This window comes from Manis javanica, chromosome 2 (genome assembly GCF_040802235.1).
Source record: "Manis javanica isolate MJ-LG chromosome 2, MJ_LKY, whole genome shotgun sequence".
Classification (NCBI taxonomy): domain Eukaryota; kingdom Metazoa; phylum Chordata; class Mammalia; order Pholidota; family Manidae; genus Manis; species Manis javanica.
In genome coordinates this window covers 174,725,014-174,741,422 of record NC_133157.1, presented here as the reverse complement: position 1 = coordinate 174,741,422, position 16,409 = coordinate 174,725,014, and the positions used below count along the sequence as shown (strand labels likewise).

Genomic DNA, 16,409 nt, shown 5'->3' with positions numbered 1-16,409 from the left:
CTATATGCCCATGGAGAAAAGAAATAGCTGGTAATCATCAGCATATCTTGAAAGAGTTTTATTTTTTCCAGTATTTTAGTTTATCTAATAATCCTCCTTACTTACAGAAATCCCTGAAACCTTTTAAAACCTGAGTTTTGTAATTTATCCAGCTATCTTTAGTTATGGCAATGAAGGAGTTGACCTGCAGTTATTTCCTACATCTTATTTAGAGGTGAAGTTTCTTTCTTTTTGCTGTTTTAACATCATAAACTAAGTAAGTCAATATCCCATATCGGTTTCTCTAATTTTGTTTTCCTGTTATTTATACTCTATGCCAATGAGAGTTTAGATGGAAATACACAAAGGTTATAAACTGGGATTCAATTACCAAGATCTTTAGGGTGGATGTTATAAAGAACAATAGTTTTTTTAAAAGTCCCACACTATCTGTATAATTGCTTTTAAAACAAATCACTTTTGCTATTAGTGAATGAATCTAATACAGTGAGTATGAGCATACAACGCATTTGATTTTGCACATCAGAAAATTACATTTGAAAAATGAATTCAAGATGGCTAAAGTCCGTGTTTCCTGACTCCAAAATTGCTGAACAGATTCCTACAATCAGTAATCTGAACTATAGGCTCTCAAAAGAAGAGGACTGGAAAAGTAGACTTTTTGTTGTTGTTGTTATTCCATTTCAGAGTTTTATATAGGGATGAATCATGATCAGATTTCCTTTATAGAGACATCATTTTGGGTCACTGCGGATAATTGTGTCCTGGGCAAAGGAAACATTTCTGCATGTGATTGTATGGAAAAAAAGTTGGAGTTAGTAGAAAATAAAGCTTCAGGCACTATAACCAGTGTACTATGTATGACAAGATGTGGGGATGTGACATTCTTTCCTTGACACAACAGGTAATGTAATATTCTAGCCTGTTAGGAGGAGATTTATATTGTCTTTTTTTCCTTGTTGCAGAAGTAAAAATTAATTTAAAAGTAAAACATAAAATAATGGTGCTGGATGATTTATAAAAAAAGGAAACAATAAATTACCATTGCTCATTATGATTCCTTCCTCATATCTTGATTCAAGAGTCTTCAAGAAAGACACACTATGGTATGGAATTAAATCTGGGGTCCTAAGCTTTTCTCAGAGGGTGTGTATTTTTAGCTTCTACAAGATCTTAAAACCTTAAGGTTAAATCAGAAATGGTGTGTGTCTGTATGGAGGTGAGAACGTGTGTTGAGATTTTTGTAGAGGTTGACCTTTCCCTTGTGGGAAAAATTGAGGAAATGCACTAAACAATGCATCTTTACTTGTAAGCTAGAAATTCTTTGAGGTGCTACATTTTGGCACAGAGAGATGTACTTCATCATGTTCTTATGAAACAGGCTCCTTAGATGTTCCAACTGAGAAGTACTGACAGCTCCAGCAGGAGGGCTTCCTTACACCCACATTCTTGCCAAAACTCCAGCTGCCAAACACATTACTTTCCTCACTGTTAGTTTTTGGACAATGATTTTTGACTTAGGGATATCAAATACATGGAACAGGAATGTGACTTCTCTAATCACAGTTTAAGCATTCATCTCTGGTTACTGCAATGCCCTAATGTAATGAAAATGGTGATGCTGTGTCTTATTTTTATCCAATGCATATCATGTGTCAGGCTGTGCTAGGCACTTCATGTATTATGCCTCCTTTAATCTTTATAACCCACACTCTCTGATAGAATTTTAGCTAAGCTTAGGTTGAATCATGAGGTATAGGAAACAATGTAACAGTGGCTTTAAGAAGTTGAAATGTTTTTTCTCACTTAAATGTCCCATAGTAGAAGGTTGTAATCATCATTAGTGTGCTTATTGCAGTTTCTGATTCTTCTCCTTCCAGGTACAGGGTAGCATTATACTTCTCCATGCCCTTGATGTGAGATATGACCATACGACTTGTTTTAGTCAATTAAATATGAATGGAAGTAATGTGTCATTCCTGGAAAGAAGCCTTTAAGACCTCATGAACACTCTGTTGTGTTCTTTTTTCTTGCCTCTGAAGACGATGCTCTAATGTTGGGAAGGCCCTATCAGCCTTGGCCTCCAATTCAGGTCAGCTTGGAGTGGAGCAAACTGTGGTGATCCAAGATGGAAAAATAGTATAAACAAGAAATGAATCTTTCTTGTTTTAAGCCAGTGGGTTTGTCCTCACTGATACAAATATCAGGGACTGGAATGATGCTCTATAGTGTCAGGGACCCAAGCTTCATGAGTGTCATTGCTTTATTAGGTGTGACTTCTATTCCCAGGCACACCTTATGGTCCAATAGGGCTGCACTAGATCAGGTCATAATGTCTGTACTGCAGCCAATGAAAACAGGGAGGGCATTGAGGTAGGTGTTCTCTTTGCTCTTAAGGCTGTTTCCAGAAAATTGCATGCATTACTCCCACTTGCATCTCATTTGCTACAACTTACTAATATGGCCACACCTATGGGCAAGAGAGTCTGAGAAGTGTGTGTGTGTGTGTGTGTGTGTGTTTTCCCAAAAGACCATACACTGAGCTAAAAATTAGGTCTATTACTTTAAAACAAAGGGAGAATCAATAATAAGAGACAACTAGCACTCTGTACAAAGGTAGTTCCTACAATAATTCTCATTTTATAAATGAGAAAAACATGGACCTAGAGTAACCTAGTTAAGATCATATAGGTAATAATTGGTGGCACCTGATTAAAAATATAGATATGTGACTCCGAAGCCTGTGTGCTAATACAATATTATGCTAGTTCCACTGCTAATCTGTAGAAAATAAATTCTTTATCTTAATAGCAAAAAAGGTCTGTGGAATTCAAATTGATTTGTCTTTCTATTTTCCTTTCTTGTTCTCAAACTTGGAGAGAGGATGTGACTGTAGCTGCCAGTTCTGATATTAACCAAGCAGTTTTTTAAATTCATAGGTTAGGAGCAGAGGTATCTCTGTTAGGTCAATGTATCTGCCTTCTTGGTTACACTGATTTTGAAAACTAGTTACAGTGCCAGCCTGTTAGTAATAAATAAGCTTAATTACTAAGGAAGACTATAAGCATAAGAAACAATTGTGAGTCTTAGAGATCATATTTTAATTAACTATTTACAATGTAAACCCCATCTCAGAAATACATTTTAAATGAAATTCAAATTGACTAATAAAATCATTTAATATTCCTTCTACCTTTTTTAATAAAGTGTGGCTTATGCTCATAATTCTTTATAACTATCTCCTAATATCTCTTATACTAATTTGATTTCTTCCCTATTTATAAGCTATATTTATCAGTTTTTTTCCAGGTGTAGTAAGGAACTTTCTCTCACTGTTTGGTGAAATAATCAGGAAAACTTTAGTGAAATATTATGTTAGTCATATTAAGATACTAGAAGCAATTTTTAATTGTGATTGTGATTTAAATTATTCTCATTATACTCCATCCTCTGGACTGAGAATTCTATCTTTAGGTTTAAGCCTCAAGTACATCTTACACAATTTAAATATAAAAATATGTAAATCAGTGACACTATATAAATACAACTCATTTCTTACTGGAGATCCTGGTTCTATTTTATTGTTGTACATAAAGGTACATATAGTAGGCTAAAGAAAGAAGACAGGAAATATATGCAGAGAGAAAAATTACTATTTTTTCTTAGCTGCTGAAAAGAGTCTGATGCTGTCTTGGTAATTATTTTCACTAATGTGACAATATTTTGATTCTAAGAGTACTATAGAGGCTGGTAGAAATTTTGAACCTTTTATATCTTGTCCTCGGTGACCCTTTCTGGACTGACAACTTGAAGCTATTAATTAAATAGTCAGTGACTGTAAGTGTAAGTTGATTTATGACTTTTGAAGGTACACGAATTCCTCAGCTAAGCCAATTATAAAGTGGTTTCCTTTAATTTTCATTAACAGGCATTTCTGTGCAGCTTGGGCTAATATTCAGGGCACACTGCCTGATGCAGCAGCCATCCCAGGGCCTTCAGTGGTGGAAATACTGAGTTGGCAGTCTAGAATTCCAGAGCAGCTGCTGATGGAGAAGGCATTTAGGAAGCAGCAATGAACTAAAGAGCTGTCACGCTGAGATTTCTTCTGTGAGTACAGTTCACTGTTGGCTCTGATACTGAGGCATGTAAAGTATATCAAGAAACAAAAGGAGTGACTAATTTTGTGCTTGCGATTAGTTCTAATGCATTCCTCCATGATTGTCTTATTGAGATATAGTACTTCAACCAAAAACCTAATATTTGAGTTCAAGCTAATTTTTAAATTTTTATCAAGTATCAAGTACAATTTGATAAGGCACATATGATGAAGAATAATTATGTAATTTCAAAAATGAAGTGGACCAATTCTTCATTTGATAAATTGGAATAATCACATCTGATAGTACTTAACGGTACCAAAACCAGACTAACCAAGCCTCTATTTGACCTTTCTTTTGCTATTATATATAATACCTTGTTTTATTTAATCATCACAATGTTACATGGAAGTAGGTTTATAAAAGATAATATTCTTTTCTCCAATGTGGAGACTGCATCTTGAAAAGATTATGTGTCAAAATTCATACCCAGACCTTCAAATTTTTAAATTCATGAGAAGTTCATGGCCCCTGAAATGTATAATGATATTGCTCAAGAGCATGCAAACAAATTTGTGAAGAAGGATAACTGTGAGCATGTTTTTATAGTCTCTCTTTTCCTCTTCTGGTCTCTCTCTTGTATAGTGTTCACTCTTTTCTTCTTTTAAATTAAAACTCTGTGTCCCACAGCTCCCAATTTCTAAGAAGCTAATTAACAGTTAAATAATCTGAAACATTGTTGTTTGTATTTAATTTATGTTGGATTATATGTACAACTTCCATAATATACATTTTAAGAGTGCATCCTGGACCACATACTACATGTTTTATTCATCCAAATGTTTGATTGATGAAGGAAGAAACTGAATACTTGGTAAGTGATAAATACTCCAATAAATTTTTTGAGGATAATTTTCACCAATGTACTTACGTGCTTTAGTATATCCTTTCTTATAAAAATAGTCCTTTGTTACCCATTCTTAAAAATGGAGTTACTATAGTCTATGTAGGCACTTAAGTCACCTCAAATTCTCTCTTCAACCTACTCTCCTCTGATTTCTGCCCCATCTTATCACTGAGACAGCACTTGTCAAGGTCAACAGTGACATCCATGTTGCTGAATTCAATGGTCATTAATTTATTTGGCCTTCTGTGATCAGTGTTTGACTCTCACAGTTCCACCTTGTAATTTTCTTCTTTTCTTGGCTTTAAAAAGTGGTCTAACTCCTTTTTCCAGGATCTTGCTGATTTCTCCTCCTCTGTGTAACATTTATTTCATGGACTCTTCTCTTTTCCATATATATAGTTTCTCAAGATTTGGCTTAAATTCTCCTTGGATTGACTAATTTATTTCAATGTCTTTCAGTATCCTTTTATGTACTTATAACTCCCAAATCTGAATTTCCATTCATGATCTTTCCTTGTACAACAGATTCATATCTCTCTACTGAATATTGCTACATGGATGCCTTACAGGCATCTGATAATAACCATAGCTAAATAAAATTCTTGATGCCTGCTGCCCCTGTCCTAATCTGCTACCTCCATTATTTCCAAATAAATGGCCCCTTAATCTATCCACTAGGTCAGGAAAATAATCTAAAAGTTAACTTTGATTCCTCTGTGTAGCCTATTCCCCATATCAAGACAATCAACAAGTCTGTTGGCTCTGCCTCCAAAACATATGCCAAGACTTGCTGCCTCTTCCATCAAAGCCATAATCATATTTTACATAAACTAGAACAACACTTCTCTTTAGCCCTCTTATTCCACTCTTTCCCTTATATTAACCAATCTTCACACAAAAACCTCAATGCCTTTTTAAGACAGTGATTAGATCATGTCCTTCTCCTTAAACCTATGCTTATTATTAAACCCATATTAAATTTGAATTCCTTTTTCCAGCTATAAAGCCCCTGTGTGTTCTGTCCCCTGCTATTGCTCTCAACTTCATATAATACAATTTTCTCTTCAGAACAGTGTGGTCACTGTGATCTTTCTGTTACAGAAACATAAAAATTTAGGTGCTTTGCATGATCTCTTCCTTCTGAATCTGGTTTTCCCCCATATCTTTGGATGGACTAACTCATTTTAGAACTCAGCTTGAGTTTCCTAATTCAGAGAGGCCTTCTCTGACCACCAGCCTACAACAACCATCAGTCACTCTCCCTCATATCACTAATTTTTCAGTGTATCACTCATTTCATCCTAATACTATTTGTGTTTTATTTGTTATCTAATTAATTCATTAATCAATGTGTTTATCTTTTTATTTTTTATCTCTCTTCTCACAGTGTGTACGCCCCCACTAAGTAGGATATGTTCTACATTTTCTTTGGGACATTACTAATGCCTAATACATGAGCATGGGTGCTCAAAAAATATTTGTTTATTAAGTAGACTTTTAAGTTTTCCTGATGATCTCGGTCTAGTTGGAGATAGTAATCTATCGTAGAGTTTTTCTTCCTCTTTTCTACCTTATCTTCTGAAGGGTGAGAAAATCACTCAGCTGAGTGTTCTCGCTCTCTTTCTCAGACACATACAAACGTATATGTATAAAATCTCCGTTTCATTCTGGCAAGGGACCTCTTTTATAAGTGGCTTGACTACAGTCACTCTGAGTGTCACTGAGTAGTAAAGCTGTTCATACAAATACAATTGGCACTTCATTTCTTTTCCATTTGCCTGCTCTGTGCAGGTACAGAGTGGACCCTAATTATGACTTCACATGTTGTTTTGTAACTAATGCGATCCTTCTGGTGTTGACTACAGGTACCGCAGTGGACACATCCTTTAGTATTAATTAACCTTTCCTTTGATAGCAGTACTGTTAGTTCTGTTTGTGTAGTACCACCGCATTTTAGCCTTGATCTTGACTTGGCGGGCCTTGACTGCTCTAATTCTGTGAATGCTCTGTGAAATATGAGTTAGTTCTGAGAAGGCCAACTAAATTGTAATTAATTTCAGGACTTTTGCTGGAAATACTTGGCTATGGGAGTTTTGTACCCCACTGAATATGAACAAGAAACTATAACCTGGAGACTGTTTTGGGACCAGCATTGGAGGCCTCCCAGAGTGAGGCCAACCAAGAGAAATGAGGAAGGTAGTAGTTCCACTCACTATGTTTGAGCCACACAAATAAACCTTATCTAAGATCAATCATGTTTCTAAACTTTCCAATTATATGAGCCTTCTTGCTTCCTTATAGTTTAATTCAGTTGAAAATTTGCTGTTCTGTTGAAAGAAACTGAAAATGTTATCTTACTGGTGAGATAACTCATGTGCATCTGAAGATAAATTGCAGTGCTTGAATCTGTGATGATCTAACTGGGGGCCTACTTTATTAGGCATATTAAATTATGTTTATAAATAATATAAAATCATATAAAATACATAATTATGCTTGAGTGATAATACTTAAGATAGCTGTGATAAAGCATCTTCTCTGAACAGATAAAGACAAACTCACAAACGAAACAACAAATAAAACACTTTTTTTTGGATTCCATGCCTCTTATGCTCTCAAGGACATTGCTTTCCCAGTCAGCCCCTTTGCATTATCCTTTTCCTGTCTTTATTTATTAGCAGGTAGTTGGATAGTTAACTGAATCAAAGATTTTTAGGCAAGAAGGGACTGTTGGGAGATAAAAATATGATGTTGTTATCAGCAAGGTGTCTATGTCTGTCCAGCCATTTGACACAAAAACTCAGTAGCAAAGAGACTTTGAATTTTCATTTTAATTTTTATCCATTGAGATATGGACATTCTTAAATAATGCCCACTCTCGTCTGAGGCCAAATTCCATAGTTTGTTTGTGGTTATCACTGTTTTTCCAGATTGGTGCATTTGGTACTTAATCATTCCATCTTTCCTGCGATATTATCTTTAATCACTTTCTTAGAACACCACCTTTTACTATTTTTTTTCCCCTCTGTATATCACTAGCTCTTTATTCTTAGTCTTCTCTCCTGGTTCCTTCTCATCTTCCTGGCCTCTAAGTATGGGAAGCATTCAGGACTTACACCTTGGGTATGTTTTCTTTGATAACTTAATCCCCAGCTGATCTCATCCAGTCTTACAACTTTAGATATTATCCATATGCTAATGTGCTAATGATTGCTGTCTTAGTTTAAGCTTTCCCAGAAACAGACCCTGAGATAAAAATTCAAGTGCAAGTAGCTGTGATAGTACTTACATCCGATAGTACTTAATGGTACCAAAACCAGACTAACCAAGCCTGGAAGATGATCCCAGGAAACCTGAGTAGAAGTTTGCGAAAGCGAGACAAGGAGGGGATGGCACCAATAAATGGTGCACTTTTGAACAAGTTACCATTGTGGGAACTGGAGCTTTATTTCCACTGCAGATTCTGGTTGCTAGTAGATAGCAGATACTTCAGATTTAGCCCATTCCTGGGGGACTTCAGTTCCCTGTCACTTCGCCTGCCACATGTATAAAGCAATCCAATGGCTAGAGAAAGCCGTTAAGCTGAATCACAAATATTGACCATTGGAAGTTGGATAAATGCAAGTGAAAATGGGTAATGCTGATAGGATGGATGTGCATAGGCCTCAATAACGTCTGCCACAACTGGTGTATCTTTAGGTTAGTCCTCTCCAATGAACTCAACTGCCTGCCCAACATTTTAGATATCTAGTAGGTTAAAAACAAAACTACTGATTTCCATTCCTCAAAACTTGTTCTTTCCTAGAATTCCCCCACTTCTCTAAGTTGAAATTCCATCCTTTAAGTTGCTCAGACTGAAACTTTGGAATTACTCTTGGTGCTCCTCTTTCTTTCACATTTTATCCACATCCATACTCTGTATGTCCGCTCGTCAAGCCTGTTTCTCAGCATTTCCTCTACCACTAACATCTCTCACATGCGTTAGTGCCTTTTTACTGGCTTTCTTGTTTCCATCCTTGCTCTTTTTGTCTTCTTAAAATCTTTTAACTGTAAAGCAATCAAGGTGATATTTAAATTTAAATCATACTATGCCAAAGCCTTCTCATCTCATTCAAATTAAAATCCAAGACTGAAGATGTGGGTCTTGAGGGTTTTCCAAGGATGGGATTATAGATCCCTTTGTTAAGTTGGGAGAGGCTTACCAGGATGGATGACCACTGTGCTGAGCGTTGGGGGACAAACGGCAGTGTTGGGGGACAAACGTAATTATAACCTTCAAAGTCCTAAATAAGTTGACCCCTAGTTACCAAACTGATCTCATATTTGACCTCTCCTCTCTTTGCTCACTTTATTCTAGGTACGATGACTTTCTAACATTTCCATAAATAGATCAAGCTGTCATCAGGATTTTGCATTGTTTATTCTTGCATTACTCTACACCAGAGTGCTGTATGACTGGCTTGGTCACTCATCCGCTTTAGGTCTCCTCTGTGAGTCAATTTCATACGAACTTTCCTTAAGAAAAATTATATCTTATGCTCCATTATTTTTTCTCCCCTTGACCTGATGTTCCCCCTCCCATTACTTTTATCATTTTATGATACCACACACATATATAATGTAAGCTCTGTGAGAGCAGACTTTGTTTTGTCCACTGCTGTCTCCTAAGACTTAGAAAAGTTTCTGGCACTGGTGAATTTTGAAAGAAAAAAACTTGTAACAAAAAGAAACTATTTCCAAATACTATAAATAAACGTCTTGTCTTTTATAGCTTTTCAGGAGAATTTATTTTTGTTTCAAATTAGAATGAGTAGAAGATATAAAGAAATATATAACTATGTCACATATAAATCATACCATCTTTTATGGTATATCCCATAGCTTAGAATACTCATAGGAGAAAATCAAACAGTGCAACATATTTTAATATTAGTTGGGCCTTTTCCTTTTATGTTATAATTTATAAATAAAGAAAGATATTTGAAAGAGAGAATAGAACTTATATAGTTTTTGATTAAAATATTACTGTATGATAGCAAATTTGTAGAAGATAACTCGAGGAAGTATTACTCAATTGTAGTATCTATTTGGAAAAACAATAATATACTTACTAGAAGAAGAGAGGTAGTTGCTCAGTTGCCTTTCACAAAAATATGCCTTTCTCAAAAATATAGTAGGAATTATGAATAGGAGTTTCAAAAGATGCTGGAATGCAAAAGAGTGTGAAACCAGGGAGAACACATAATAAAAATTCAATGATTGTGTTACATCCAGACAATAGGATATTATTCAGTGCTAAAAAGAAATGAGCTATCAAGTTAGAGAAGACACAGAAGAAACTTAAATGTATATTACCAATTGAAAGAAGACAATCTGCAAAAGCTACATACTATATGATTCCAATTATTTCCAGAGGCAGAACTATGGATGGAATAAAAAAAATCAGTGTTTGTCATAAGTGAGAGGGCAGAGGAGCAAATAAATAGAGCACAAAGGATTCTTAGGGAGGTGAAAAACACTCTGTATAATATAATACTGGGTATATGTCATTAGACATTTGTTTAAATCCATAGAATGTACAACACCAAGAATGAAACCTAAGGGAAAGCACAGATTTTGGGTGATTATGATGTGTCAATGTAGGTTCATCGTTGGTAAACAAAACAGAAAAGTAAAATCTGGTGAGATGTTGATAATGGGGGAGGCTATGCACGTGTGGGTGCAGAGGGCATGTGATTTCTTTGTACTACTGCCATCTCAATTTTGTTGTAAATCAAAAATGTCTCTAAAAATTGTCTTAAAAATTAAGTGATATTTACTAAACTTGGTTTTATCCAATTACATTTCTCTTTACATTTTAGCTTAGTGAGTCTTGGCAGGAATGAGTTCTAGAATACTTTTCTTGATATTTGAAGGTGGTTGGATTTACATTCTTTTGCAAAAAAAAATTTGAGTACAGTTAATTACTATCATTGTCCTATTTTCTGTTGACACAAAGGCCAGTGTAAGAAATGACTTGTTTTGCCATTTGTTGAAGGATGAGGAAATTAATGATGATAGTACTTATGTTAAGGACTGAAGATGTGGGTCTTGAGGGTTTTCCAAGGATGGGAGTATAGATCCCTTTGTTAAGTTGGGAGAGGCTTACCAGGATGGATGACCACTGTGCTGAGTGTTGGGGGACAAACGGCAGTTAGCGATATGAAGCAGGGGCTGAAGTCAGAGTTTCAGGAAGACCAAACTTTATGTGACGATGCCACTGCATAAACCTGAAATGTCCTTTCAGGAATCTGTACATGTTTTAGTTAAGCTACAGCCAAGAATAAAATATGGGGAAGCTGCAAGAAATACACTGATAAGATTATAAAGAGCTTATGTATCTAGCTAGGTGTTTGAATTTTATACGAAAATTTATGTATTTGTGCAGGAGACTGATACATTTGCATTTGAGAAATTTCCTTGTAGAAGTTTGGAGGACAGATTGAAGGAGAGGACATAATGGAAGAAAGGAGAAAAATTTTATGACAGGGAAATACTAATGAATATTAGTGCTATGTCATTATTAGTGAAATGCTGAAGTAGATAATTCACATATTTAAGAAAGATGGAATGTTCAGGGTGTACACTGATTGGATGTGGGAAATCAACAATAAGGAGGCATCTAAGATAAATTTTATCCTTCTAACTTAGACAATTCTTTGAATATTATTGCTTTCTACTGTAATTGGAGTATCATAATAGGAACATTTAGGGAGTTGGGGAGGAGAAAGAAAGGGGTAATAAGAGGTAAGTTCAATTGTGGAGCTGTTCAACTGAATATAATGCAGGACATTTAAATAAAAATGTTCAGCAAGCAGTTAGTTATACATTTCAGGAGCTCATTGCAAATGAGGCTGATGGATAAATGTTTACTTGTGTGTCATCAGAAAGTTACTGGCTATTGGAGACTTGGGCTTGGAAAAGTTTACTCTGATGAGTCAGTCTGTTACACTAACATTTAATAATGCAGGAAAATTAGCTTACAAAAGGAGACTGATAGCAGAGGCCAGACAAATAGTATACCACCAGGAGATAATGGGGAGAATGTTAAAGCCATGCATATAGACCTCTTTAAGGTTTTTTTTAAACCTAGAATAATTTGCTTAGCCTGATGCTTTTTAGAATGTCAAAAAGATTTTGAAGCTTTAATAACACCTCTTCGTAATGGACAATGTAAGGGTAATTTTCTTAGAACAGTGATTCTCAACATTTTGGGAAGCTTGATAATCTCATGGTAAATGTGAAGTTTCTACCAGTGGAAAAATCTACATATTGACTGTATTTGTCAAAGTCCTTGGCTCACTGATTTGATGAATGAATAATTTTCCATCCTTAGCCCAGAAAGAGTTTATAGTCTTACGGGACCAGCAGCAGTATTTATTTATGGACTTGTTCAAGGGCTATGTTAACTATTCTGCTGTCATTATATAGTCCAAAGGGACCTGTACTCTCCCAGAATATCATTTTGGGATCAGATGTAAACATGTGCCAGGTATATTGGGGCATCTGAGCTCCAGTGAGTTCAAGATAAATTCAATGAAAATTCATGGACTTGACACATCAGTGAAATTTTTGGGGTTGAGTGATCTGAAGCATACTGAGACACCCTGTTTGATGTAAGGTATAAAGTATTTCATCACACACCTTCCACTACTAAGAAGGAAGTATAATGACTGATAGAGTTTTAGTTTAGGGGATAGTTTAACATCATACTTGAGACTACTGATTTAATGAATTTACTGAGTGACTCTGGATTCAGCCATGCCTGGTGCTAGCACAATGGACTTATGATCAGGGAAGCCATGGTAGCAGAGAGAGAGAGGCTATGGGTAGAACCAGCTCACGAAGGCTATTGCTACTGTTGACTATACAACCTGAAAAATATGTAACAAACCTCAAACTGGGGGTTTCACAGCGAGCCAACTTGTACCTTGGGGACAATTAGATTCACTTGGATCTAAATTGATATATTTCATTTACAGGTATGCATATCTTGCACAGAGTCTCAGACAACACTCTTAAGGCCTTTTATGGTATTTGCCCTAGTCACAATTTTTAACCTGATAGAATGATGAAACAGCATTTTAGAAACAGAGCTGAGGGGCAAGCTTGGGGAAGGTATATTGCAATGTGTTCTCCCTACTGGGAACACAACATCATCTATGATTATAGATTTAAGGTGTATGCTATGTCCTGCAGGATTATGCCATATTCCTGCCAGATATCTTCTCCAAGCTAGTATTCCCTAAATCAGTGTTTGCTGTAATTTTATAGAATGTAATTACAATGGACAATGAGGATCAACTGTATTTTCTTGGGTGAACTGTTTGTTCAAATATTTTACTCACTTTAATATTTACTTATTTATTATTTTTATATTGAAGTACATGCCATGAAATGCTTATAAATTTTGTCACTTTAGGATAATTGGACAAATATCACTTATTATGATTATTCTACACAGGTGATAAAGCTTAGTGTACAGTTTGATGAATTTTGACGTATGTTTATATTCATGTAACAATCACCTAGATCAAGATATCAAGCATTCTCATTAATTTCTTTTCAGTTTTTAAACTTAATTATTGTGCTGTTAATGTTGAGTTTTGAGCGTTCTAGTTGTTCTAGATAATATCTTTGTCAGATATATGCTTTACAAATACTTTCCAACAGATTGTGGCATGTCTTTTCATTTTCTTAGCAGTGTCTTTTGAAGAGCAGGAAATTGAAATTTTGATGAAGCCCAGTTTTTCTATCTGTTTTTTTATTGATTGTTGTTGTATCTAATAAATCTTTACTAACCTAAGGTTACAAAAATTTTCTCCTAGACATTTTACAGTTTAGGTTTTATATTTATATTTGTTTTTCATTTTGAGTTAAAATTTATATTTGGTAGAAAATATTCAAGTTTATTTTTGGCATATGGATATCCAATTCTAGCACTGCATGTTGGAAAGGCTATCCTCTGGGTACTGTACCTTTCCACCTTTGTCAGTATCAGCCATCTATCTATTTATCTATCTATCTATCTATCTATCTATCTATCTATCTATCTATCTATCTATCATCTATAGGTTTATCTGGATTATCTTTTATTCCATTGCTTTATTTGACTATCTTGAGGGCAATACCAGGGTTAATCTTCTGTCTTTGTTCTTCTCTTTCAAAGCTGCGCTGGCTATTCTTAGATCCTTCCACTTTGTAAAATTTTATAATCAACCTATCAAATTTCACAATAACTAGATGGCTGGAATTTTGATTGGGATTGTATTGGATCTATAGATAAATTTGCAGAGAACTGACATTTTAACAATGTTGCATGTTTCGACCCATTGATATTGTGTGTCTTTCTATTAAGTCCTTTCTACCTCAGGAATATTTTGCCATTTCCTGTGTGTAAGTTTTTCACATTTTTTCTAAGATTTATCCTCCATATTTCATAATTTGATGCTAACTTAAATGCTGCTTTATTCAAAGTAGTATCTAATCTCAAAGTTAGTATCTTTAGCAGATATTTTTTCTGGATAATTTTCCCTGTTTGGCAGCTTTAGGATGTCAAAAGTGATGGTTCTACTTAAGTTAATGGAATAAATAAATACAAATAGGAATGCTTATAAATTTTGTCACTTTAGGATAATTGGAAAATATCACTTATTATGATTATTCTACACAGGTGATAAAGCTCAGCATCTGCTTTTTCAGGGAATAAACAAAAACATTCAAAACTTGAAAATATGTGAATTTTGTAATAATACTCCTGGATAAAGTGTTTTTAGCTACTTCATTCCCTTTTCCTGAAATAATCTTCATTTAAATCTAATCATTTTTATTATGCTGTATTCTCAGGATTGGCTCTAAATATGGGATCTATTTGGTATTAAAATTTTTGTTCCACAATTTATCATTAAAAATATTTTGGACACTTGCATTTTTATAAGTTATCAATTTTAAAAGGTGGTTTTCTTTGGCATTAAGAAAGCATAAAGGTTTTTGGAATCAGACCAACCTGAATTTGAATCCTGATTCTATACTTACTATGAGATTTAGGAAAGTTATACTCTCTGAGTTTTAGTTTCTCCATCTATAAGATATGCCTGGAATAAAATATTTATTCAATTTTTTAGATAATTATAACAGCTAAATATTTGTCATTATATCCTTTCTACCTTCACTCCCAGTTTGAAATAGATGCTCTATACTAACATGGTATTTTTTGCATACTCTTTTAATATCATTTGCTATATTATCTATTAATTGTTAAGCTTCTCTTGTTATTTGACACAAAGGAATTAATTCATCATTAATGAGAAGGTTTCTTTCCCCCTCTGATGATTCCTTCCAAGAGGGCACTTAGTTGATACCTCATTCCTTTCCTCTCTCTGCCCTTTTTCTGAACCCAAGGTGCTGAGCTCAGTTTCTGCCTTGTTCTTCATGGAGAGGTGCATATCCCTGTAAAGACAAACGTCCTCTTCTGCTCTGCCAGGGAACAGCAGGTGTTGAGGCCCAGTCCAGATCTCCATAATCAGATTGTTACATCTGTCTAGTTTTAAGGTTCAGTTGTTAGGTATTAGGAGGACTCAATCACCCTCATCTTTTTTTTTTTTTTTTTTTTGGTAGGAGAGCCAGGGAGAGGCTTTTATTGAGAGACACAGTGAGAGGACAGAGCTCCTGGCTCACACCAGGAGGGGACAAGAGAGCCTGGGGTGGTGTGTTGTCTAGGGGATTTATAGGCAGTTGAGGATTTTTGGGAACTGATAAAGGGCTTAGCGTGTGGACTTGTACCCCCTGCCCCGCCTCCAAGGTGGGCTGGGTTGTTGTCTGTTTGCTAGGGCTGTTTATAGTGAAGTCACACCAGTCACCCTCATCTTAAACTGTATACTCCAACTTTAGTTCTGTCATTTAAAAAAAAGTTTAATATTGAGTCTTTAAAGACAGGAAAGAAGGAATATAGGCCGCCGTTTTGTTTCTTTTACAAGCACTTGGCTTTCTTTTTGAAACAGATGCAGAATATTAGCTCTAGCTTAATTTACATTGAGGGAGAAAACTATCTTTTTCTTTTAATTGATCTTAAATACCTCATGAAAAGTAATATTATTTTCATTGTAGAATAAAAGGTCAAGTTTGAAATGCCTGTCAGGTTTAACTGGTAGAATTATATGCTTTAACTTCACTTTAGTTAAGGGTTTGTTAAGCATACTGGCATTCCCTGGAAACACATCTCGGTGTCTACATGTTCACATGCATTACTATAGAAATAGTTGTAGATTCTTATGTTTCCTTTCAGCCACAGACTTGATAAGCTTGGCTATTTCATTTCCAGAATCATTTTAGGGTAGGTCAGCTTAGACACTCACTTTCAAAGGGCA

At 35.1% G+C, this 16,409-nt stretch overlaps 1 long non-coding RNA gene across 1 annotated transcript in view; it reads left to right on the top strand.

Moving 5' to 3' along the window:
* Window positions 1-7,221, top strand: part of LOC118967850 (uncharacterized) — a 38,104-nt gene extending 30,883 nt beyond the window's left edge. The window contains exons 2-3 of the long non-coding RNA XR_012124169.1: window positions 3,929-4,107; window positions 7,065-7,221. This is a non-coding gene — a long non-coding RNA (uncharacterized lncRNA). The remainder of the gene's footprint in view (window positions 1-3,928; window positions 4,108-7,064) is intronic.
* The last annotated feature ends 9,188 nt before the right edge of the window (window positions 7,222-16,409 follow it).